Consider the following 25,314-nt stretch of genomic DNA (forward strand, 5'->3'; position numbering starts at 1 on the left):
CCATAATTCATTCATTCTTTCTTTCTTCAGGATGCATCTGGTGTTTTTGAAACTCTCTGCATATTGCTGTTTTCAGATAGCTTGCATTTCTTGACACTTTCCCACGATTGCTGCTGCTTCTGACCGTGCAGCTTTTACGCCTTTATCTTGCATTCCAGATTCTGGTCAAGCCTCCGTGGGCAGTGTGCCTCACTTCCAGCCCACAGTCTGTGTGTTTGTGGACATTGTTCATCTCTGTCATGAGAGGGGTTAAAAAGGGAATAAAGCCCTGACTGGCAAGACCTCGCATCAGTCTGGTCCAGACGCCCTCAGAATTCTCAAAAACGCCCCACAGACATATGTGGAGTGGGTCTTATCAGCATGATTCAGAGTGTGGGGAACAATGCCAAGGATCCTCTGAACAAACAGCTTGCTTATGATTATCTCCAATCAACCTCTCCTGTGCCACGGTCAATTAATTCTTGTCTGGTCTGCTTTGACCTGAATATTACAATATTACCCTTATCAGTTCGTCCATGGGGAAGTTGTTCAGCACTGACTGAGGCTCGCTCTTATCCTCAGTTCAGCATGTAACACAGATAGTGAACCCATGCTACTGTGCATTTGACCAAAAAGTCAGTAGACAAACCAAAAAACCTGTTGTATCCAAATTTAAAACAAGTCCATTTAGGGTTTTCACCTGTCATTTATTTAGCCATGGAAAGAGCTTGTTCCTGTTTTTGTCCCTTGCTCAGTCCCTTGCTGATATGGCAGGATACAGAGGTGGCGCCTCACCCTGATAGGTGTTTGAAGTGTGCCAGCACTTTCTTATCCAGCAGCCAGATGAAAATGGTTACGCGATTGGTTAGCTATCTGATCTAATTTCAGTGGAAGCAGGCTGCGGCTTGTGTATCTGTGTTCAGGGAGGAAAAAACTGGGTTATTTTGGTGCCTGCACATAATTCGACATTGGCAATGAGATGGGACCTTGGGTTTGTGTGGGACCTTGGTAAATTCAAATATAAAGCCACCACAAGGCCAACCAGCCGAACTCTAAATTGACAGCAGAAGCATGTATGTAACTTTCTGTGTGATTTTTTTTTTTCCTCGGCTAAATGTAGAACCATGGGCTATGGGATGGTTTCCGGGATTTAAGCCCTGTATGTTTTTAGTAAAGCCCTGAATGTTTTTTCAATCAACCACTAAGCTGTCTTTACAAAGTTTGTTTTAAGTGTTTTCAAATACATACAACAATAAAATTACAAAAAAGTGTCAGATGACATATGAGACTAAGGTTAGTGGAACTTTTGCTACAGTAATATTAAAGGATTTACTTAAAATAAAAATACTAATTTACTTTTTGCTGATGTAACGTTTCAATCTAAGAGATCCCTGAATATCCACTGCCCTACAACAGTCTCAAAAAGAGATGATTCTAGAATATAGCCTACTATTTCTATCATTAACTACAGAGGTCTAAGTATAAGGCAAGATATTTTCTTCCCTTCATTCTTTATTTAGGTGTGACTGTAGGATGGAATCTCACCATAAGCCTATCATTGTGGCTATAGCTGTAACCTCTGTTATGTAAAACTGTATTGTGTCACTGCCTCTTTTGAGCACTAATGAGGGCAGTCAGTTGGAAACTGGTCATAATTAGATTTGGATGCCCTGTGACCATTGCATTCAAACCCAGCAAACCCTGCTCTGCCCATCTATTAACTATGCAACTCTGAGAACTTGTGTATTAAAGTGAACACACCCCCGAGTGTGAGTGTGTGCATACATTTTGGGGTGTAAATCTAGGCTTAATTTGTGTGTGTGTGTGTGTGTGCCCACGCGCATACATCATTGTGGATCCTTGTTTTGAGGAATGACAAAAGCAGCAGATGAGGATGAGAACGCCTTCATTTGTGAATCAATGGAAGCTTGGTAGCCCTATAGGTGGATACACTCATTCATATTCAAACCCTCTCATAACTGCTGACATTCCAGGAAAAAGTCAAATTGAAAAGCCTGTTATTAGGTTAATCGAGTGTAAGTCATGTAACTGTTTAACTCTAAGGTCTAATATTTAAAGTTAGTTGACACACTAATGCTATTTTGGTTAAAAATTCAGTTTTCTGTTCTGTAACATCATCAAATGTGTGTGGTACTAGAGAGTTTTTCGAAAGTCTCTTTGGTTGAAAAAACCCATGCTTGGGATTTAGAGCTGTTTGGGATCCCGGTGCCCCCAATAAAGCATGTTTAAAAAAAATTTAATGAAGCAATTTTCCCTTCAAATTGTTTTAATATGTTCCTCTAAACCCAGTTGGTAGATATTATTGATGCTTTTCTCATCTGTTTTGCCACAAAGTATGCATTTTGCAGAAATGTGACTGCTATCCATTGTGACATTGTTTCTGTTTGGGGTCAGTTTGACCCGAATATCAGTTTGTACAAAAATATGACCAAAGAATTCAAAAGAAGCAACTGACAAGTTTGTCAGTATGTGAAAATTCTTTGGATTTCGTCATGTTTTGACATGTTCTGAGACCCCAAATATAATAAATTATTTCCATAGTGGGGGACAGTTGGGGCATGTTGTCATGTTAAAAGTTTGTTTATAATCAGTTTTCATAAGATTAGTCTTGAAAGGTCATGAAGTATCAACAATATATTTTAAGCTAAACAAATGGCCTTGAGCTCTCTTAAGACTCCAAACACAACATGAGGGTTAAATTTGTGTTGGGTGAGATAAATGAATGTTTTTTGAAGGGAGGAGAATTAATCATCATTCCTAAATCCTTGCGCCACATAGTCCTGTTCAATAGCTAACAGACTTGCAATTTTCACATGTTCACTGTATTTTCTTTAGTTGTTTTCCTTCCCAGACTTTTTTGTAATTTTTTTAAGAATTACATTTCTTGTCTTTATTGCCATTTAATGGTTTAAACTAGTGTGCAGTAGCGGATCAGTGCATCTTATCTGGACCTTCCGACATAAGCTGACATTCCTTTCAGCTCTTGATTGTGCTGGATTCTTGTTTGCTGTTTTCCTAGAACTGTAGAGGTGGAGGGGAAATGTGATTGTGTTTGAGGAATGTGAAATGTGCAGGGAGAGGGTGTGCCAACTCTTGAGGGTCAAAACTGAGGCACCATGTACACACAAGAGTCTAATTTCTCCATACAGTCGTTTTACTGCAGATAGGGTCATCTAGTACAGATTGCCTGTTTACATTCTTACTTGGAGGACTGACGCACACTCAACATTTTTTTGTTTGTTTCCAAGACCCCTTTAAAGAAATATGGGAAATGTGATAATGCTACAGTGTGTGAGAAGATGTCTGCTTCGTTATTTTTTGCAAACTGTTTTCACTGTTAACTTGATATAGTTACCCTAGTGGAAGAGAAACATTGTATAGCAAATGATTTTTCTTTATTTTTTATAGCTGACAAATGGTTTTCGACTTTTATTTTTTGTGCCAATGCTTTGGAAATTTGATTCTGATCTAGTCTTCAAAAGTATACCAAGTCATTCTTTTGTTACACAATTCAATCCCCCTTAAATCCCCTTGTGTTTGTTACTTGTACAGTAATACAAGAAACTGTACATTCACATTATTATGTTTATTCAAGGTGGAGACTCTTAGGTTGGGTTGAGGGGTTTAACTTCTTTAAAGTAGCATCAGATTACTATCACTGTAAAAGGAGACTGAATCAATGAGCAGCAATTTTGGCCAGTAATATTTAATTGCAGTCATCCTTGGTAAGTGGTCAATTGACAGCAATTCATGCAGCTGCAATTCTCAATGCAGAATTATTATTATTTTAATTTTTTTGCATAAGGAAGAGTGTTGTTAGCATGCTCCTTAGAGTGAACAAAAAAACGTCATGGTTACTGTTGTAACCTCCGTTCCCCAATGGAAGGAATGAGACGTTGTGTCGATTGTAGTGACACAATCTCTTCTGGTGAGAAAAGGCCAATGTCAAGTTGGCAGACAGAATTTTCATGCCCCGCCCCCGGACATACGAGTATAAAGGGGAGCGTGGGAGCGAATGTTAGAAAGGTTTTCACTGAGGAGCCGAGAATACGGTTACGGCGCATTACAGTAGTAGGGATAGTGACGTGGCAAGGGGAACACAATGTCTCGTTCCTTCCATCGGGGAAAGGAGGTTACTACAGTAACCATGACATTCCCCTTCTGTCACTCACTCAACATTGTGTCGATTGTAGCAACACACGGGGTCCCACTTCAAAACGCCATGCACTACCCGTGTTACGTGACTGCCGAACCAGGTGCAAGCAGGCTGCTGCATCCTAGAAGCAGCTGGGTCGGCTGCACGTAACCCTCCCCAACACCCCCAATGAATGGTGTCATATAGGTTCCACTTTTAGGTTCCCAGTACCCATACGGGAACAGGCGACATGACTTGTATGGGAGCCAGCCAGCCATGGCTTTTTCTCTCTCTCTCTATGTTTCTCGTCATGGAGTTAAAAAGCGGCTGGGGCTATCTTAACATTATTGATACATCAGGGAAGGCGTCCTTTCCCGTTCCTATTCTTTCAGGGGGAAAAGGCCCTGCGGAGGCCATGACCTGACCAGACTAGTGGGAGGTAACTCGTGGCCAATACACACAGGGGTTGTCAAGCCACCCATTGACATGGTGCGGTGGTAGATCCTGCCTTACAAGGGAGGAGTTGCTACAGACACGGCGACCGGGGGGCAGCAGAGACTGCCCAAGGGAGATGCGGTTCCTGCCAGCAGGGGGACCGTACCATGGAAAATACATCACAGGGAGTTTCCTGAAGCGGGACTATGCCTGTTGAGCCCAAGCCCAGAGCACTCGACTCGTGGTGGGTCTGATGGTGAATTCCTCCGCTGAATCTGCAGCCAGAGGGCTAGGGAGGAAGATCGTCCAGGAAGCGAGAGCTTACTGGCTAACCTGGGAGAGAGGGCGCACTGGATCAGCTTGGTGAAGGAAGCAAGGTGATATTACAGAGTTCTACCGGCTCGGACCTGACAAAACACGGGACGAGACCGACTCAACCCTGAGGTTGTAGAACCTAGCAAAGGTGTCGGGTGTTGCCCAGCCCGCCGCTCTGCAGATGTCTGCTAAGGATGTACTGTGGGCCAGTGCACACAAGGATGCCACACTTCTCATAGAGTGTGCTCGAACCCGCAAGGGGGTGTGATAGGCTAGGAAAATAGCGTCAACAACCCAATGAGCTAACCTCTGTTTGGAGATGGTGTTCCCTTTCCGCCATCCGCCAAAGCAGACAAAGAGCTGCTCAGAGCATCTAAAGCCCTACGTGCGGTCCATGTAGATACGCAAAGCACGTACCGGACACAGCAACGAAGAGGCTGGGTTTGCCTCCTCCCGGGGCAGTGCTTGCAGGTTCACGACCTGGTCCCTGAAGGGGGTTGTAGGAACCTTGGGCACGTAGCCCGGTCTTACATCTTAGGATGACGTAAGCATCTGCCGGACCGAACTCCAGGCAAGCGTCGCTGACAGAGAACGTTTGCAGGTCCCAACCCTCTTGATGGAAGTGAGCGTGATCAGGAGGGCTGTCTTCAAGGAGAGGGCTTTGAGCTCGTCTGAATCAAGCAGCTCGAAGGGGGGTCTCTGAAGGACTGAGAGGACCGCTGAGAGATCCCAGGATGGGAACAGGCTTGGCCGGGAAGGGTTCAACCTCCGGGCACCTCTAAGGAACCTGATAATCAAGTCGTGCTTACAAAAGGACTTGCCGTCTACAGCATTGTGGTGGGCTGCGATAGCAGAGACATACACCTTCAAGGTGGAGGGGGACAGCCTCCCTTCCAGCCTCTCCTGCAGGAATTCAAAAACTGACTGAACTGTGCATCTATGCGGGTCTTCAGACCTGGAAGTACACCAATTTTCAAACAGACGCCACTTGAGGGCGTAAAGCTGCCTGGTAGAGGGAGTTCTGGCTTGGTTGATCGTGTCTACGACTGCAGGTGATAGACCGCTTAAGTCTTCCACGTCCCATCCAGGGGTCAGACGTGGAGATTACAGAGGTCTGGGCGCAGGTGTCAGAGGGTGACCCGTCCCTGAGAAAGAAGGTCCTTCCTCAGGGGAATTTGCCAGGGAGGTGCTGTCACGAGGAGCATGAGATTCGAGAACCAGGTCCGGGTGGACTAATAAGTAGCCACCAAGGTGACCTGTTCCTCATCCTCCCTGACCTTGCACAGCACCAGTGCAAGAAGGCTCACTGGGGGAAATGCGTACTTACGCAGCCCCCGGGGGCCAGCTGTGTGCCAGCGCGTCTGTGCTGAGAGGGGCCTCCATTAGGGAGTACCAGAGCGGGCAGTGGGAGTTGTCTTGGGAGACAAAGAGATCTATCTGTGCCCTGCCGAAGTGGCCCCAAATCAGCTGGACCACCTGGGGTCGGAGCCTCCACTCTCCACTGAGCGAGACCTGTTGTGACAGCGCGTCATCTGTTGTGTTGCGGTTGCCAGGGATATGAGTGGCGAGCAGTGACCTGAGTTGCGGCTGACTCCAAAGGAGTGACATGGCCGAGGATGCCATATGCCCCAGGGGCCTCTGGAACTGTTTGAGAGGAACTGCTGTGCCTGGCTTGACGCGAGCGAAGCACGCGAACACTGACTGCGCGCTCGTGTCGGGCCTCATGTATTCAGATACAAGACAAAGGCCGGCCTAACACAGTCGTAAAGCCTGACTGAGGCCACAAAAACAAAGTCATAAATCTTACTGATAAAAACCACGCCAAAATCAAACAAAGGGAGTACAAAACCGACTACAAATTCCAAGAAGCCTTGCTCACTTTACAACTGTGTGAAATTCCAAGGGATCAATCTCTCAACTCCTATTGGATGAGGCACTCAACAGAACGCACCTCAACTATGTTGTCATTAGATAGTAGAAATACCTTGAAATTCGCTCTGTACCTTGCTTCCAGTGACTTTGCTCGCCGTGCATAGACGCAGTCATCACTGCTCTCAGTTGTTGCCTTGTTGCACAAGGAAGTAACGGGCATTATCCGTTCGACTGACTGAGATGACTGGCTGATGCACCACCTGTGCCCCCTACTGTGCCAACTTGCTGTGCTTTAGCCACCCGGCGCTCTGCTCGTTGTTGTGAGCGTCGCTCCTCTCCCCTCCCCCAGTGAACCTGGAGCTTACCACTAAGAGATGAGGCCTTACCATCAGCCCAACCAAAACTAAGCACCTGCCTGAGTATTATGTACCATCGGACACTCCACCCCCACAGCTCCCAATTGGTGATGGGGCTGTTGTGGAGAGAGTGGAGTGTTTTCCATTCCTTGGCAGTGTGCTTATGACCAGCTCCGGTTTGACAGCAGAGGTCTCACTCCGAATCAGTCGAGCGGCATTATCTTTTCATCGGTTGCGTAACGCTGTGTGGAAGCTACCCGGTTTGTCACTCTGCGCAAAGCTTCAGGTATTCTTCGCCGGTTAGAAACATTTAGGCTGGCCTGCCTAAGATCCATCCTGGGTTTAAATAGGCTGGATTGTGTGAGGAGCTCACAAATCCTTGAAAGTTGTGGACAAAGTCCCATCGGTGAACTCCTCCGGCAGGCAAGGTTGCGTTGGCTGGGTCATGTAGCCTGCATTCCCGGCCATCGCATGCCTAAACAGCTTTTGTTCGGCCGGATAGAGGGGGCTAAGCGGCGCGGCACGGGCTGGAGAAGAGATGGAGTGATGTGGTACAGGAGGATGTGGAGCTGAGTGGACTTGCCGATGACTGATACCAGCTGTGTCAAGATTGGCCTCTTTGGAGTCAGACGTGTGAAGGAAGCTACTGGCCAGTTGGAAGCAGTCACCTTCCATCAACAACACACACACACACACACACACACACATACCATCCTCTCATGTGTTATAGGCTTATTTTGGTTACCATATCTAATCACGTCACTGTTTAGTTTGTAGTTGTATGTCGGAAGTTTATTGACTGCATTGCATTATTAATTGATATTACTGTATCAATAAACTTTATTATATTTCAAAGAGAAGTGTTTTGGGTTGTTTTGCATACACATACTGTATGTCAAAGGCAGGCAGGGGATGCCAGTGCTCGAATTCAAACCTTCATTGTTTCCTTTTGAATTTTGATGATCTACGGACATCGATTTCCCAAAAGAACAATCTAATTAGTGGTGCTTGCAAAGCAACACTATTGTAATCTCACATAATTATTATTATTATTATTATTATTATTTACATTATTATACATGTGGGTGGATTCCTTTGATGCTGCCGGTGGTTTCTTTGCAGGGGGACACCCACTGCAAGCAGACGGTGGGGCGGCCTGCGCTGTGACGGCGCGGTATGATGTGAGAGTTGCCCTGCTGAATACTGCTGGGCGTAGTCGTCGACGGTGTCGCCAAAGAGACCGAACTGGGAGACGGGGGTGTTGAGAAAGCGGGCTTTGTCAACGTTACACATCTCAACCAAGTTCAGCCACAGGTGGTTCCTGGACCATGAGTGATGCCATCGCCCGCCCGAGTGCTTGCGCTGTGACCTTCGTAGCCTTGAGAGTGAGGTCGGTGGCAGAGCACAGTTCCTGCAGCACGTCGGGATCGGGACTACATAGGTGCATTTCTGGCCTGTGCCTGGCTTGGTGTACCTGCAGGAGGGCTATGGCATGCAAGGTGGAGGTGGCCTGTCCAGTGGTGCTGTAGGCTTTTGCAGTCAGCAACAACGTTGTCCTACAGGCCTTGGAGGGGCGTACTTGGCAGTCCCGCCAGGTGGCAGCGTTCTCGTGACACAGGTGGATCGCAACCGCCCTGTCCACCTGAGGGACCTCTGTGTACTCGTGGACTGCCCCGCTGTCTAGTGTAGCGAGAGCGGATGAGCAAGGAGGTCGGTTCCGGGCAGTAAAAGTGCCCTCCATGAACTTGTCAGCTCGTCATGCACTTCCGGGAAGAAAGGTACTGGGGGGGGGGTGGCTGAGTGTGGTGCCCGGTGCCGAGGTACCAATCATCAAGCCACAAGGGTTGGGGGGAGGACAGAGGGTTCCAGTCCAACCCAACGCTCACAGTGGCCCAGGAAATCATGTTGACCATCTGCATGTCAGACTCTGACTGGGCGGTCTGGCCCGAGGATGGGAGTCCGGTCAGGTCTTCAGCGTCAGACGCTTGAATGCTCTCTGATGCAGCGGCGATGTCATCATCCAGACCTGGCTCTAGGGGTGAGGCAAACTGGCCGTGAAGCAAACGAGCATGCCGGGGGGCGGGTGGTTCGTGGGATTGTGCCCAGTGAAACTGAGCACGCTGCCATCTCCAAATCGCCTCCATCGCCCTGCCGGGTCGTCCTCAATCCCGTGGGAAGAAGGAGAGACACGGAGGGCTTTTTTCTTCGGCTCCGAAGAAAAAAATCTGTCTCCCCTGTTCCCCTTTATACCTGTATATCCGGGGGCGGGGCATGCAAATTCTGTCTGCCAACTTGACATTGGCCTTTTCTCAAGTTCAGGTGTATGCGAGGCTCTCAGAAGAGACCCCTTGTGTCACTACAATCGACACAACGTCGAGTGAGGGACAGAAGGGGAATCATAAATATTATTGCATAGTTATCAGTTAAAAATTTAAAAAGTCTTCTTTTATTGATGTGCAGGGCAAGGGAATCTGCCAGAGAATCTGAGACCAACCACTTGTTTTAAAATGAGTGGGAGAAATTGGAACACCCATTTGTCTGGAGTAGAAAAGGAAGTCCCACTTTATTCTTGGTGTGACCCTGCTTCCTCATGCTTGTACATTGTGCTATGTGTTTGCTAAATGCTTCACATAACTTAATTTCATTTAAACTGATTGATTGCAGTTCAGGACACTGTAGAATTGGAAAAACATTTCTCACAAATTGTCATACACCCCCTGCCCTTTGTGTATTCATACATGAACTTTGATTTTGCCTTCAGTGGGAAGTATGTGTATAGTATTCAGCTCTCTTTAACACATTTGACCATTATTTCATCCATTCCACAGAATTCCAAAGATTTCTCCCTGTAATCAGTGCAGAAAATGTGAAAAATGCATGTGCGCATATACTCTGTCTTCCAAAACCTAGTGAGCTTTCTCTGGAGGCAGCAGACTGTTCGAAAAGGTGGGTATCTTATTTATATACTGCCTCCTAAGATATCTTGTTTCACCCAAATTCTAAGGTATCATCGTATGAATCCTTCTTGGGTAGGCAATCCCAGAATGCACCTTGATGTGCTTGGTGGAAATACAAATCCAAGATGATGGACAAAGCAAAATATTTATATTGGATGGACAAGGACAAAAATATTTATAATCCATTCAATACTGAAAAGTATTAATAAAAATGGTTTAGTATGATAGAAATGCGTATTTATGCTCATTAGGGTCTCACTTCATTCCTCTCATGTCACCTGTATTGTAATTAGTTGTGAGTAGGTTCTCCTGTGTGCTGGTGACACAGCTCTCTGAGGCTCCTTTTCATTTAGGATGCTGCCATAGAGCACAGCTGCCTATGTAGGTAGGAGACAGCAAGGCAGCTCACTAAGTTTTGGAACAGACCCTCTGTGTGGGCCTACTTATGGATAAGAAATGCAAGAATGTTGCTATTATTGCCTTGAACCAGGCAGGGAAAATCTACCTTTAGGCCTGAGTCGATGTTCCTCATTAATTACATTGTTACGATGGCCAAGAGATCAGGGGTCACTGAAGGAGAGAGCCCATAAGGGGGGTCACAGACACACTCTTATCTCATCCATCTAAAAGCAGGAAATGATGGCACACTGCCTCTGTGGGTTCGCAGGGAGAAACACAGGCATTCGTGGAATCCAGCACTACAGCAGGAGGCCATTCAATAGGAGTGAAAATGTTAATGTGTGCTCACAGGCATGGAGCAAAGCCTGTGAACCCCTACAGAGTTAATGGGCAATCAGATTCTTTTTTTTATACAGTCTTGTCTGATCTTTTATATTGCTTCACCAGATGGGGTCTTTTGAATTTATGCAGTGTTTTGCATGCCGTGTTGTAACCACATACCATTCACATTTTTGTAAATTCAGAGAACTTTTATTGTAAAATGTGAGTGGGGGATAGCACATTCCTCTGAGTTGACAGAGAGTTGATGTTTTTCATCATATTTCAGGCCTTTCTACAATGTTGTCTTGTTCTTTTATGGAGACACAGACTCGAGGCAGATCACTTACTATCCCTCATGTCTCTCTCTCTCTCTCGCTCTCAGGTGCAAGGGGTCAGTCTTATCTCTCCTGCTCTCATCCATGTCCTGAGAAAGCTCATGTCTATGCATGACATCAGTTGCTCCATTGCACGCCTGATGAGGGCTATCTGCAGGTCAAATTTTCCTTCCTCCCTAACTGATCAACGCAAGCATGCACGCACACACACACATAGTGCTGAGTGGATTACTTGTGAATTGTGATCAGGTACTGATTACAAATTACATGGCAAAAAATGCAATCAGTAATAAAATCTCATAGATTACTTTTGGATTACTTTCAAAATAATAATTGTTTATTATGTCACATGCATTTGAGTAGAATAATTTCCTTAAGACATTTTCAAAAAGTGCATTAAACATTACATAAATGAAATAAACATTAAACTTAACAGCAATGACAGCATGGCCAAAGTTTATAATTCAAAACACTGAGACATAAAACAGCAATATTGCTCAGACAAAGCTTTCATCTAAAAGCACTGAAACACTTTTAACTCTTACTGCTTACTGATGGTCCATCACCATTTCCAAAGCTGAGGTTCAAGATATCATCTTTTGAACAGCAAGAATATTCTAAAAGAGCAGAATATTTTAAAACAGCAGAGTTCCACTGAGTCACACAATTGTGTCAAGTTTTATTTGACGTTTCATGCAGCGGACCCAACTGCATCAGCAGCAACAATAGAGCGACAGGCTTTGTTCCATATTGCTGCACTTTTTGCAGTTGAACTATTGTGTACCTTGTGGACAGGACCCTTAGAGTTGGCATCTACTAGATCCATTGAAGTAATTAAATTAAATCTGTGATTTGCACACCATTGGCATAATTTCATTCTTAAAAATAAAATTATCTCTATAGATCCAGTGGTTAAATGCAGAGGTAGACCACGCCATCTTCACCTGACTGGCTAGTAGCAAGTATTAGTATTAGTTCTGAATGCAATACACAAAACCCCTCCCCCTTCCCCTCTCTTCCAAAAACACTCGAAGACCTACTGAATGTATATCGGTGTTGTGTTGATTTAGAATGAAAAATGTAAAAAGATTGAAAAAAGATTGATTAGAATGATCAATAAATTATTAACAATTTACTGTCATTGCCTTGATTATATGTAATCATGTAATCTATAAAAATTAACTGTAATCAGAATATGAGTATTTTAAAATGTATTTTAATCCAATTACACTTGATTTTTGTAATCTGATTACATAATACAGATTACATGTAATCTGTTTCTACCAGCACTGCACACACACACACACAAGCAAGCACAAACATTCACACATGCATCCATACAATAGGAGGATGTCACAAGTCCTACCCAACTATGAGTCCTCATGCCTTACTAGCATTTTGAATATCAATGTATATATATATATATATATATATATATATATATATATATATATATATATATATATATATATATATATATGCATGTGTGTGAGTATTGGTTTGAGGATTTCTTAATTCCATTGACCGCCCATCTGCACTGTCTCTCTATTTGTCATCTCTGGTTACACTGGCAGCGTGGTGAGTTGGGTCACTCAGAGCATTCCTGTGGCCAATGGTAAGATGTTTGTTCAGTTGGCTCAAGTGTTTTCTCAGGCTGTAACCTATGGCTATGTGGGTCACAGACTCTTCATAAAAAGAGACATTTTATTGGAAAGACTCCCAAACAGTACCAAAACATTACAATAATGAAACTAAAAAATCCAAATCATTTGTCTTCAATCAATATTTTTTATTAATATGATTGTCCATTCTGGTAATGCTCTATTGACTATTTGAAAATGTGTTTTCTTTGATTGTGGCCAGATATGTATTTTATTTTATTAAATATTTCCCTTCTATTTTTTTCTTTATATTTTTATTTGTACCTTTTTTTTTTTTTACCTATTACCTTAATTGTTCCCCATCATTTCCTAAAAAAGTCACCATTTGGATTTAAGGCAGTGTTATGATCTGGGATTGCTTCAGTTGGTCAGGTCTAGGCTCAGCAACATTATGCAGCAATAAAATTAAGTCAGCTGACAACCTAAATGTACTGTTATCCCATTAATGGATTTTTTTCTTCTCTGACGACACAGGCAAATATCAGGACGACAATGCCAAGATGCATCATGCTCAAATTGTGAAAGAGTGGTTCAGGGACCATGAGGAATCATTTTCACACATGATTTGGCCACCACAGAGTCCTGACCTTAACCCGATTGAAAGTCTTTGGGATGTGTGGGTTCGACTCTCCCATCGTCAATACAAGATCTCAGCCAAATGCAACTCTGGATGGAAATTAATGTTGTGACGTTGCATAATGTCATCGAAACAATGCCACGACGAATGCTCAGCGTAATCAAAGCTAAAAGTGGTTCAATGAAAAATTAGAGTATGCAACTTTTTTTTTTTTTTGCCAGGCAGCGTACTCCATCATATTTATTTTCTATTTTATCTAATTTGGCTCGACTATACTGTATGGCAGCAGTTGCTAAATGAACTTAAAAAGGCTGAAAGTTAGATACTTTATAGAGAAGATTCTGTTCACTTAAAATGTATTATGATTATGCAATTTAATTATATATTAATTAATTAGTGTGTGTGTGTGTGTGTGTGTGTGTGTGTGTGTGTGTGTGTGTGTGTGTGTGTGTGTGTGTGTGTGTGTGTGTGTGTGTGTGTGTGAGCGTGTATTTATCACTTTGTGGGGACCAAATGTCCCCATAAGGATAGTAAAACCCGAAATTTTTGACCTTGTGGGGACATTTTGTCGGTCCCCATGAGGAAAACAGCTTATAAATCATACTAATTTATGTTTTTTGAAAATGTAAAAATGCAGAAAGTTTTCTGTGAGGGTTAGGTTTAGGGGTAGGGTTAGGTTTAGGGGATAGAATATAAAGTTTGTACAGTATAAAAACCATTATGTCTATGGAAAGTCCCCATAAAACATGGAAACACAACTGTGTGTGTGTGTGTGTGTGTGTGTGTGTCAGTGAGTTCACTTGTGTCAAAAAAGGAATGTTGGTCATGTAAAGACTCCTTACAAATTTACTGCATGCTGCGTGCCCTGGAGCAGAAGGGTAGTAAACAAGTAGTCTTCTTGTCTAAAGGTAGACGCTTTCCTCTTTAGCCTCTGTGATGCATCACTGGAATACTCGGGAATGTACAGAAATAGTCACCATAAAGCAAAAAATAGAGTGTGATGATTTACTCATAGTCTGAAAGTTTGTCACTTTTTAAATGTGGTGAATGCCCTCATTCTTTCTATCTGTCTTTCTCGATTGTCTTCCATTTTCTCTGCTTAATTTCTATTTTCTCTTTCTCTTATTCTCTCCTCTTTTATTCTGTCATGCTTACACAGACACAAACACACAAAAACTGACAAAGACTATCCTGGGCAATGTCAGCTCCACTCATGTCTCAGTGTACAGACTATGAGCCAAAGCTGAAGAGCAACAGATATTTGCCAAGACAAGAATGTGGAAATTCAGGTTTGGATGAATGTGGTCCAGACAGTGGGAGTTGCATTTAGACACCTTCATGTTGGCAAGAATGATTCCATTATATTTAGGCATACAAAGAATTCTTTGGAATCAGGGTCGCCACTCCCTATATGGATTTTATGCAGTCTGCGTAGGGCACAAACTCCCTAGGGGTTACCAGAAACTGTACCGACAGCCATACCTCACCCGTTATATCTTATAGCTGTCGTGGAACACAGACAATCGCCTCACACCCAGGTGTAATCATGAGTGCAGTCGATGAATAATGTGTCCAAGATTTTAGGTTTAAATATTAATGAATGATTTAAGTATATATTAGAAAACGATATACTTATGAAGCCAAGTGGAGAAAATTCATTACATTTAAGTCTCATAATGAATTGGACATGGCCCCTTTAAGAGTTTTTTGACATCTGCTTTCTGGTACTCTCTTGTGTTGTACATGTGTGCTGGTTAGAAAAGTGAGAGCATGTATTGTACAAGAGAGCTCCCAGTTTTGTTCATCGGTTGAGAATTCTTGGGATATACATGGATTGTATGTTTGATGTTTGACCAAGTTTTGTGCATATGCGAGGACTGGCCTCTACCGTATTTCATTACCGTATTTTATTACCATCTTTTATTTGCATGTATTTAATTTTGGTGCATTTAATTTGATCTTTTTTCACTTTACGGAAATTAATTATATTGGATTTCATAGTCATTTTTCCCAAGTTAATTTGGACAGTGTTCCTGGCTGAAACTTTACAATTTACCAAGTTACAATTTTTCTGAAAACTCTTGGACTGTGATAAAAAAGTTATTATTTTAATTTTCAAATAAGCACAAAGACACAGTTTTATATTTTCTTTCTTCTTCTTCTTTTTCTTTTTTTTAATACAATATGGCCCCATTGATCACAGTTCTTTTTCTGAGACAGCAGTCTGGATAAAATCCCAAAATATATTTTTGTATGCTGTGTTGTTTCTTCATAACCCACTGGATACAATTAGATACTTTAAAGAGAGTATATAAGCTGAATACAATGGGGCTAAAGACACACCTTAAGGAAAATTAGCTTTTTTTCTACTCCCAAAGTGTATCACGATTAAAGAAATAAAAAATAACAACAGAAGGTTGCTTTAAATAAAATGTATAAAAAATAATAATAAAAACTCACACCTGGGGTAAAAGGCTCCCTCACTTGTGGTAAAAGGGTTTATATTGATATAGTGTAGATACTGGGGAAATAGTTATAGGGCACAATTTGTCAACTTATGCAAATACTTTAAAGACAGCAATATGCATTTTTTAGTAACAAATTAAGATAATACTTATTTTGAATAAGTATTATCTAAGGGGGCATAATTTCTTGTTCATTTCATTACATCTCAAGTTTTCTATAATAATAAAAAAGACGAATCTCCATTGTGAATTAATCAGTCAATGTGAGACCCAATTTTATTTTTTTTATTTTTTTTTTACAGTTATGGAATATATATATATATATATATATATATATATATATATATATATATATATATATATATATATATATATCACCTTGAACAAAATTGAAAATAATAAATATGTAATTTGTCTCAAAATAAATGTGATAATTTCAGGATATTCATTAGCTACATAAATGTACAATAATTTACTAATATTTTAATAAATGATTAAATAGTAGATAAAATGGCCTCAATATCAACCTTTAGACATTACAAGCAATGATCTCATGGAGCAGGAACATTTTCCAGTGTATAGTCACAAGCAGGTGTTTAGGATAGTACAAGTGATACTATTATGGGAGAAAATATAATCAAAGGAGCCTTTTACCCCAGGGAGCCTTTAGCCCCATTATACCCTATAATTTATTTCCTTGGCACCATTTCACAATTTTTTTACAACATTTTAGTTCATTTTAATTGGTCCTGTGCTGTGAGAAAAAGTACTTAATTATAGTAATTAAAGAATTAGCAACATGCCGTTAACTGATTGTCAAAATGTTTTAGAAAGAGATTTGCATGTCACACTCTAGGACACGTCAATTTATTTCAAGTCAGTTAGGCTACCCATATGTCTATATATTATAATATACAGTATATTGGATATTTGAACAAAGAACTGTAATGTCTGAGTAAGATTCTAGAAAATTTGGAGAGATGTTTTGTTATTTGTTGCAATATGGACTTCCTCTGTATTCAGATGAAAGCCCTTCAGCAATCTGGAATGAATGTGACTTTCTAATTCCGACTCTCCTCTTTCTTTCCCACACTTTTCCTCCCTTTCTCTTTGTATGTGTGCTGGCACATTGTTCTGAATGGCAGTTGAGTGAGCTGTGGTCTCAGGTATCTGAGTGAATTGAAGTGAAGGCCTGGTGAAGTCCTGCCATGGCTGCTGTAAGGGGCCATTACGCTCCTTCTCCTATTCCCCTTTTGGCTTTATGTGGTTTCAGCTGGGCTAGTTTAACACAGCCTCTGGGTATGGAGCCACATTTCCTCTTTCCCAGTAAAATAGTAGTTACACTCTTTAATGTTAAACGCTGAGCTTGCTTTCGTTCTCCAAATTTTGTGGTATGGTTCTAATGGAAGGAATTGAAGGATGGTGTTTAAAAGGGTCTCATGTTACCCCGAGATGGGTATAAGTATGTCAAGACTTTATTGCCATATTTGCACTAGTGTCACTATGGAATGATATTGGATGACTTGGATTCTGCAATCCAAATACTCAAAGATGTTATACAACACACTGACGTAGCATGAATCACACTTAAAGGAATAGTTCACCTAAAAATTAACATTCTTTCTTAATTTACTCACTCTCATTTCGTTCCAAACCTGTATGACATTCTATCTAATATCCAGTTAAACTTTTCAATACAATGGCAGTTGATAGTGATTCACTTTTAGCTTACAAAAGGACCCAAATGTATCATAAAATTAGTCCATGTGGTTCTTGCATCATATTCGGAGTCTTCTGAAGGTATATAATTGGTAATGGTGAATAGGTGGATCGAAATACAGTACTGTGCAAAAGTCAAAAGACGTTTCATAAAAGAATTTGTCTTAAGATGGTTATTTATATCTTCAGCTTTAGAGTGTCAATTGGAAATATAAATGTTAGACTCCCAAACATTAATTTTGCAAATAGTAAAGATTAGAATAGAAGAACAGGGAGCCCTGCAACAGATGTCATGGCCCCCACAAAGTCCCCAAATGAACATCAAGCATGACAGCCAAAATAGATAGAAGAACTGTGGCAATTTCTCTAAGAAGCTTGGTACATCCTATCAGCCAACAACCAAGAAAAACTGTGTCCAGATGTACCTAGGAGATTTGGTGCCATTTTAAAGGCAAAGGTGGTTACACCGAATATTGATTTATCTTTTTTATGTTTACTGGACTTTGTATAATGTTAATTGATAAATGAAAACTATTTAGGTCATTAATGGTGAAGACATCCTCAATATGCAACATTTTTCACAAGTGCATAAAACGTTTGCACAGTAATGTATATATTTAATATACATCAGTTTCAGGGATAAAGCTGTGTGTGGTGTGTGCTAAATGTGTGTATATTGTCGGAGGCACTCGCCCCAGATGCCTGACTGGAAAATAGCTGGAATTGTGTTCTAAAATCTCAGGAAATACCAGTAATTTCTCCTCGCATTTCTTTGCAGTTGACTGAGCTCTCTCTTTCGAAGCACCTCCCATCAGGAAGTGGCTGACAATGGAAGCAGAGTGCCAGAAACAGACATGCAGACAGGCAGGACAGAGCTGGGGGCAGCTAAGGGGATCCAGAGTCCATTCCCCTTGCCCTCCTACCCTAATTCAACAAACTAACGCTTGTACAACATACAAACTGGGGACATTGATTGGCAGGCAATACCAAACATTCTTTCTTTTGCACCAGTGCCTAAAGTTTAACCAGTAGAGCATGGCAATAGCCACACACACATAAGAAAAATAAGGTAATAGATATTGCTGCATATGTTTAGTAAGAACATAGTTTAATAAACTGATCTAAGCCATGTATTAGAACACATAAGGAGGCTTTTGGTCTATTTCTAAACCCCTTTACATTTTACTATAAGGTTTTGTATGTTAACATTAGTTAATGCATTATGTATCATGAACCAACTATTAACTATTTTACACAGCTATTAATCTTTTAAATTTCAATATTTAAGTATTTTATAGTTCATTGTGAGCAAAGTAAATAATTCATTAACTATTGTTAACATATACAACTTTTGGGGGGCCTGAGTAGCTCAGCGAGTATTGATACTGACTACCACCTCTGGAGTTGCGAGTTTGAATCCAGGGTGTGCTGAGTGACTCCAGCCAGGTCTCATAAGCAACCAAATTGGCCCGGTTGCTAGGGAGGGTAGAGTCACATAGGGTAACCTCCTTGTGGTCATGATTAGGGGTTCTTGCTCTCAATGGGGCATGTGATGGATCGCAGAGAGTAGCATGAGCCTCCCATGCTTTGAGTCTCCGTAATATCATACACAACGACATGATAAGATGTGCGGATTGACGGTCTCAGAAGCGGAGGCAGCCGAGACTTGTCCTCCGCCACTGGGATTGTGGTGCGTAACCACACCACCACGAGGACCCACTAAGTAGTGGGAATTGGACATTCCAAATTGGGAGAAAAGGGGATTAAAAAAAACATATACAACTTTTCATGTTAAAAATGTATAGTATATGCAAAATGTTGCATTGACTAAGAATAATAAATGCTGCAAATGTATAGTTCATGTTAACAATTGTGTTAACTATGGTACCATACACAGCCTTATTGTAAAGCGATACATAATAACAATGTAAAAACAGTGCAGTCGATAAATATACAGCATTGTAATTTAAAGTGCTATTAATTATTTAATGACACTGTAGGCTATGTATTAATCAGAGAAAAATTATTTGAATTATTAATTTTTTTAAATTCATATCAACATCCATATCGAAAACAATCCAAAAAGAGTTTTTCCCTCATGGTTTTGCTTTTGCATTAAAGACAAGTACACTTGAAAAAAATATCTATTCTTGACCTCTATGGATTCTACATCGCTGTCACTGACCACGTTTACATGCACTTAAGAAAATGGTTTGTTCCAGGGTTTTAGCAGAAAGTGGTGTTCTGAAACGTCATGTAAACAAGAACGCTGATTTCCTTATGCCATTTAAGGGATTAATAGAAAGCAGTTTAACACACCTAGGTTTCTCTCAGAGAACGCGGCTTGTGGCCATGTAAATGCATAAGCGATGTTCTGATGGGTGGTTGAAGAGTGCGTGTGCATGGAGCAGACCAGATAACAAACGTCATAGGATAGAGCCCAACAACATGTCAACACAGCAGAAATAATTCTACATTTTTGGGAGCACAGTGGTAAAATTGCATGCACTATGATTTATACCCAATTGTACAACACAATGAAAAATATTGACTATTCCTCATGTTCGCATATGCGTTCGAGCATTAGGGAAATCTCATAGTTTTACATAAGAGGGAAACCCCACTATGCAATTCTGCTTCAAGTCATGATAGAAAATGAAGGAAACACACAACATCAATTCTGTAATATCTGGAAATAAATCGAAGAAACAGAGAATAAAATAGCTAAGTCTTCCTTTGGATCCCATGTTTGTTATTAACACAAGCATTGTGGGAAAATTACCCGGCTGTGGAGAAAGTTGCTCACTGACTAAGCTGTATGAATACAGGAGTAAAGAGGACGCTGATTGTACAGTGCATGTAAATGGCAATGTTGTTTCCGCAATAACCAGCCTTCTTGCACCATTCTGGTGTCCATGTAAGCGTAGTCATTGTATGTGCATTGTGTGATACAAATGTATACTTATTGATATCATAATAGATATCAGTCACAGAAAACATGTACATGTTGAAATAAAGACTACATATTAATGTTTCACTTTTTGATAAGCAGCATTTTAAAGAAACTGCCTTTGAAGCCAAATTATCAGAAGGACTTCCTCAGGCACCATACACAGACAAAGAACAAAACAGAAGGCGCCTCAACAATTATGCTTCAACAATACTGTGAGATTCCTCTCAGCAGCTGGGCAGTGAGATATACAGGCCAACCCTGTCCATTCCATTCTACTCTTCACTGCCTGACCCATATGTGTGTCTCTGTATGTGTGTTGGTTTTGTCACTAGGCTTCAGGCTTAGAAGCATCCATCTAATTTCAATAGCTGATGAGACAACCCATGGATCTCGAGTCAAAATGGCCTAGAGAGACAACTTTATCTGTGCTGTTGGGGGAGGTTTTCAGGCCATCTGCTCTTAGGGTTTGTGTGCATATGCGTGACCTGATCCTTTTTGATCGTTATCAATATATACATAAAGAAGAAAATGTCAAGCATAGTATTCTGAAATGGACATTGGGTTAAGTGAAAAATAAAGAACATTATTTAATTTAGCTTTTGATGGGCCATAACTCTGAGCTCGAGTTTAATTAAAAGAAAGAAAATCTGATTGAGACTTTGTTGTACCCACAAGAGCACTAAAATAGTTTGAGTTCATATATGGAGCAGGGTCACAGTATGGAAGGCCTCTGTAACAATTACCCCTTATGATGGCTGAAAGACTCTCCTGATGTGAAGCTGAAATGCTATCCAGCCCAGACTGTTTCACAGCTGCTGTCAACATAATAGCCATATGGAATGCGGAGAGAAAGTGAGAGAATACCTCTTATTCATAAAGTTGCTCTGAGGGGGACAGGTGCTGCCAGGAGAGAGTGCTTTCAAACATGGGGGTGACTGTTGGTAAACACATTAATGGGTTGAGTTTGGAACAGTGGCTCAGACGTTTGCTTAAATAGGGTTGGGCAATTCTGCACCATCAAAAGAAGCCAATGCTTGTTTTTGATCAGGTCTGGTGCTGGAGAAGTGCTATGTGTGCACTTAAAGGAATATTTCACCAATTCTGTGATCGTTTGCTAACCCTTGTTACTTTTTCTCTTTCAAATTACTGGTTGTTTCTTTCCTTGCAATTATAATTAATGGGCATCAAGCTTCAAAAACGATGCAAAAGCACAATATCATTCTTAAGTGTCATAAAAGTATTACATTCAACTTGTGCGCTATATTCCGAGTAGCTACATATTGTTCCCTCCAAATAATTTTTCCTTCCAGAGTGATGTTAACGGCTGCAACTGGATCATTGGCCCTGTTTCCATCTGGTTTTAAGATGCATTTTCGGTTATCAGATCACAAGTGGTCAGCCGAGACACATTCCTATTTCCACCTGGTATTACCATGCATCGTAAATGCATCTCCTGTGATCACTTGTGTTTGGATTTCGAGGGATAATGTCAGTGTGCTACTACATGATAATAAACAGCAAAATAATATAAAAATATCTGAAATCTTTTTCTATGCACAAACACAACTTTCAAATCAGAATTCTGTGGTATTTTTTACCCAACAAAGTCTAAACTCTTGTTTTAGCACAGCGGTTGATTGACAGATGAGGTGTGGTGCTTCGCTGATGTTCTGGACGCTTTCAAGGACAGATTAGCGTTTACACCTCAAATACGATGCAGTCACATGTGCTTTTGACTACCTCCATATTTGGTTTCAGTGATCCAATCACAAAAACGTTTTGGACCCTGTTTCCACCTTAGCACAGACCACTTGTGATCGGATTAACGAAAACGCATCTTTATACCAGGTGGAAGTGGGACCATTCAGTCAGTAAATAATTCAAGAATCAGTCAGATAATCAGTTTTGTGAACCAGATCAAGCAATGCATTAGAAGAGGTATTAGTGAGGCCAACAGGGAGTGCTCACCCTGTGGTCTGTGTGGGTCCTAATGCCCCAGGATAGTGATGGGGACACTATACTGTAAAAAAGCACCTTCCTTCAAAGCAAGGTCCTGACTGTGGTCATTAAAAATCCCAGGGCATTTCTCGTAAAGAGTAGGGGTATAACCCTGGTTTCCTGGCCAAATTTGCCCCATTGGCCCTTATCTATCATGGCTTCCTAATAATCCCCAACCCTGAATTTGCTACATCACTCTACTCTCCTCTCCATCAGTAGCTGGTGTGTGGTGAGCGTACTGGCAAACTATGGCTGCCGTTGCATCATCCAGGTGGATGCTGCACACTGGTGGTTGTTGAGGAGATTCCCCCTATACTATGTAAAGTGCTTTGAGTGCCTAGAAAAGAGCTATATAAATATAAGGAATTATTATTATTATTGAAGAAAAAAAAAACAATCACTAATTAGATATCACTACTTATGAAATCTAATGAAATCTTGGGCAGATGTCAAGATTTTCAGTGAATAGCAAATTAAATATCAGTCTGTTACTTACATAAAGATTGTGTTACTTCCGAAGACTACAGCATGCCAAGATAATGACTATTTTTATGGTGCCAGCATCCTTTGTTAAAATTCTGTCCCCTTTCAAGAAAGACCAGTACATTCTTCAAAATTTCCTTGTGTATTCCATGGAAGGAAGAAAGTCAAACAAGTTTGGAACAAAATTTGGGGCAAAATATTAATTTGAATTAGCTTTTTAGTTTTGTTGACATTTAATGCTATTCTTGTGAAATGGAATATGTGGTCTGTTCATATCATTCCATAGTTTTCAGGAGCTTTCACAAATGCAGCAATTTTATAGAAAGTGATAGGATGTGTTTCCCCGTAAATGTGTATTTGTGTTTGAAAGGAAGCAGGGGGGTTTTAGAAGAGTGGGTCTAATGCTCTTCTTTCAGACAGGCCATATGGTGTTCGTGTGACAGGTGCATCTGCTGCTGAGGAGATCATGGCATCTGGGGTCCTCAGGCTTTGTTTACATAAAACAACCGCAAAATCAACCAGAAATCGTATTCCAGCATTTACTGCAGGCACAAATAGAGTAAGTAATATATTTGTACTCTGTGAAAATGTTCATGTTTCATGTCCTTCACTTACAACACTGTAAATATAGTAATATAGTGACAGCATTACTGACTGGCATACTCCTTATAAGAACACAAACATTTAAAAAAAAATGAAATTGCCAAAAAGTTTACTAAACAGCAAACAATAAGGGTTCAATGTTATCAGCAAAAACTAAAAACTGGAATCTGGTCCACATTAAGTGTGTGTGTAGAGAGCATGTGTATGGTATAAACAAGAGCTGTTTATCTACCGAGTGCCACAGATAAAGGAATGGGTCCACAGAAAATTGGAATAGTTTTCCACAACAGTGATATCATGGAATTTTCTGACCCTCTGCTTGGTGTAAGGGCAGGTTTTGACACAGCTTTTTCCAACCCAGTTTTTACATTGTTCCACAGTAACTACAATAGCATAAAAAAATGTGTGGTAAGCAATAGAACCTAAATCCATGCAATCCCTCAATATGTTCTAATGTGGTGCATTAAGAAATTCCTGACACTGTTTAATAAATATAATATGAAACAGTGATTATAGCTTGTCTGTGTGTTTTGTGAAAATATCAGGTTTGTATTCTAGTCCTCTGCTCGAGTCACAGACCAGTCCTTTATTCTTTGTGTGGACTCTAATGTACCCGCCAAAGCTTTCATTGTGTTCTCTGTAGTAGAGAAGAAAATTGCAACCTGCCTTTGAAGGCCACTGTCAGTGAGACATTTGGAGCTCAAACAAGCGGTCAAAGAGCAGACGTCATTGCAAGTGTGTGGCATTTGCTGGGTTTCGGCCCCACTATTAAATTGAATGCATTCCTGGATACCTGTCACAGTTTAAAAATAACATGAAAAGACCTTTTAATAAATAAATAATCTACAAGAAGTTTTCTCCATGTCTTGCCTAAGAACACCCCTTACCCGAGGAAAAATCACTGAAACACACAGACTCAAGTGGCTTTTTGCTTTATAAAACAGTGGCAACAGCAGTATGATAAAAGGCATGTGCAATCAAGAGTTAAAGTAATCATTAATAATAATCATAATAAACAATTCTTCCCTCAAGTAATATAATTTATTATTCTAACTTTAGGATTTTGCGGTTGCCAAGCAACATATACATTTTCTGCATTAACAGGGAATGTGTGGCCACAGACGTGGTTAGTCTGAACAATTCATTTTATAATACACATTTTATAATATTTAGAAGTATATAAGTTTATTACTATCAAAACTTAAATAATATAAACAATAACTCATTATTCGAAAGTGCATTTTATAAAATGAATAATAGTATGTTTAAATATAGTAATTAAGTTTAGAAGTTTACAATATTTAATATTCTAATTATTCAGTACTTTTAGGAGATGGAGAACATTTTGATGGCAACCAGAGCCGTTAGTGTGTCTGCCTCACCTGATTGGATGATGCCACAATAGTCCTTGGGGTACCATGTAAACACAATTTAACCTTTTATCCAAAGCAAATTTCATGGGGCGGCTGTGGCTCAGGTGGTAGAGCGGGTCGGCTCCCAATCGCAAGGTGGCCCACACAACTCCACATGGAGAAGTGTACCCCAGGTCGCTCCCAATGGCAGGCTAGCGCCTTGCATGGCAGCTCTGCCGCCATTAGTGTATGAGTGTGAATGTGTGTGTGAATAGGTGATTGAGACACAGTGTATAGCGCTTTGGTAACCTCTAAGGTTAAAAAAAAAGCGCTATATAAGTGCAGACCAGACCATTTACCATATTTATGTGCATTTTT

The 25,314-nt window shown here is 40.9% G+C and overlaps 1 protein-coding gene across 2 annotated transcripts in view; it reads left to right on the top strand.

The window, feature by feature from the left end:
* The window catches only part of cep63 (centrosomal protein 63), a 32,119-nt gene extending 17,779 nt beyond the window's left edge, over positions 1-14,340 (top strand). The window contains exons 17-18 of one of the 2 annotated variants that reach the window (XR_007971905.1): positions 11,173-11,282; positions 13,261-14,340. The gene's annotated coding sequence lies outside the window, so the exon portion shown is untranslated. Of the gene's footprint in view, positions 1-11,172; positions 11,352-13,260 lie in introns of those variants that run through there. The other variant, XM_052141250.1, reaches the window with a different exon arrangement.
* Positions 14,341-25,314: the final 10,974 nt, after the last annotated feature.

The sequence above is a fragment of the Xyrauchen texanus genome, chromosome 13 (assembly GCF_025860055.1).
Source record: "Xyrauchen texanus isolate HMW12.3.18 chromosome 13, RBS_HiC_50CHRs, whole genome shotgun sequence".
In the NCBI taxonomy this organism is placed as follows: domain Eukaryota; kingdom Metazoa; phylum Chordata; class Actinopteri; order Cypriniformes; family Catostomidae; genus Xyrauchen; species Xyrauchen texanus.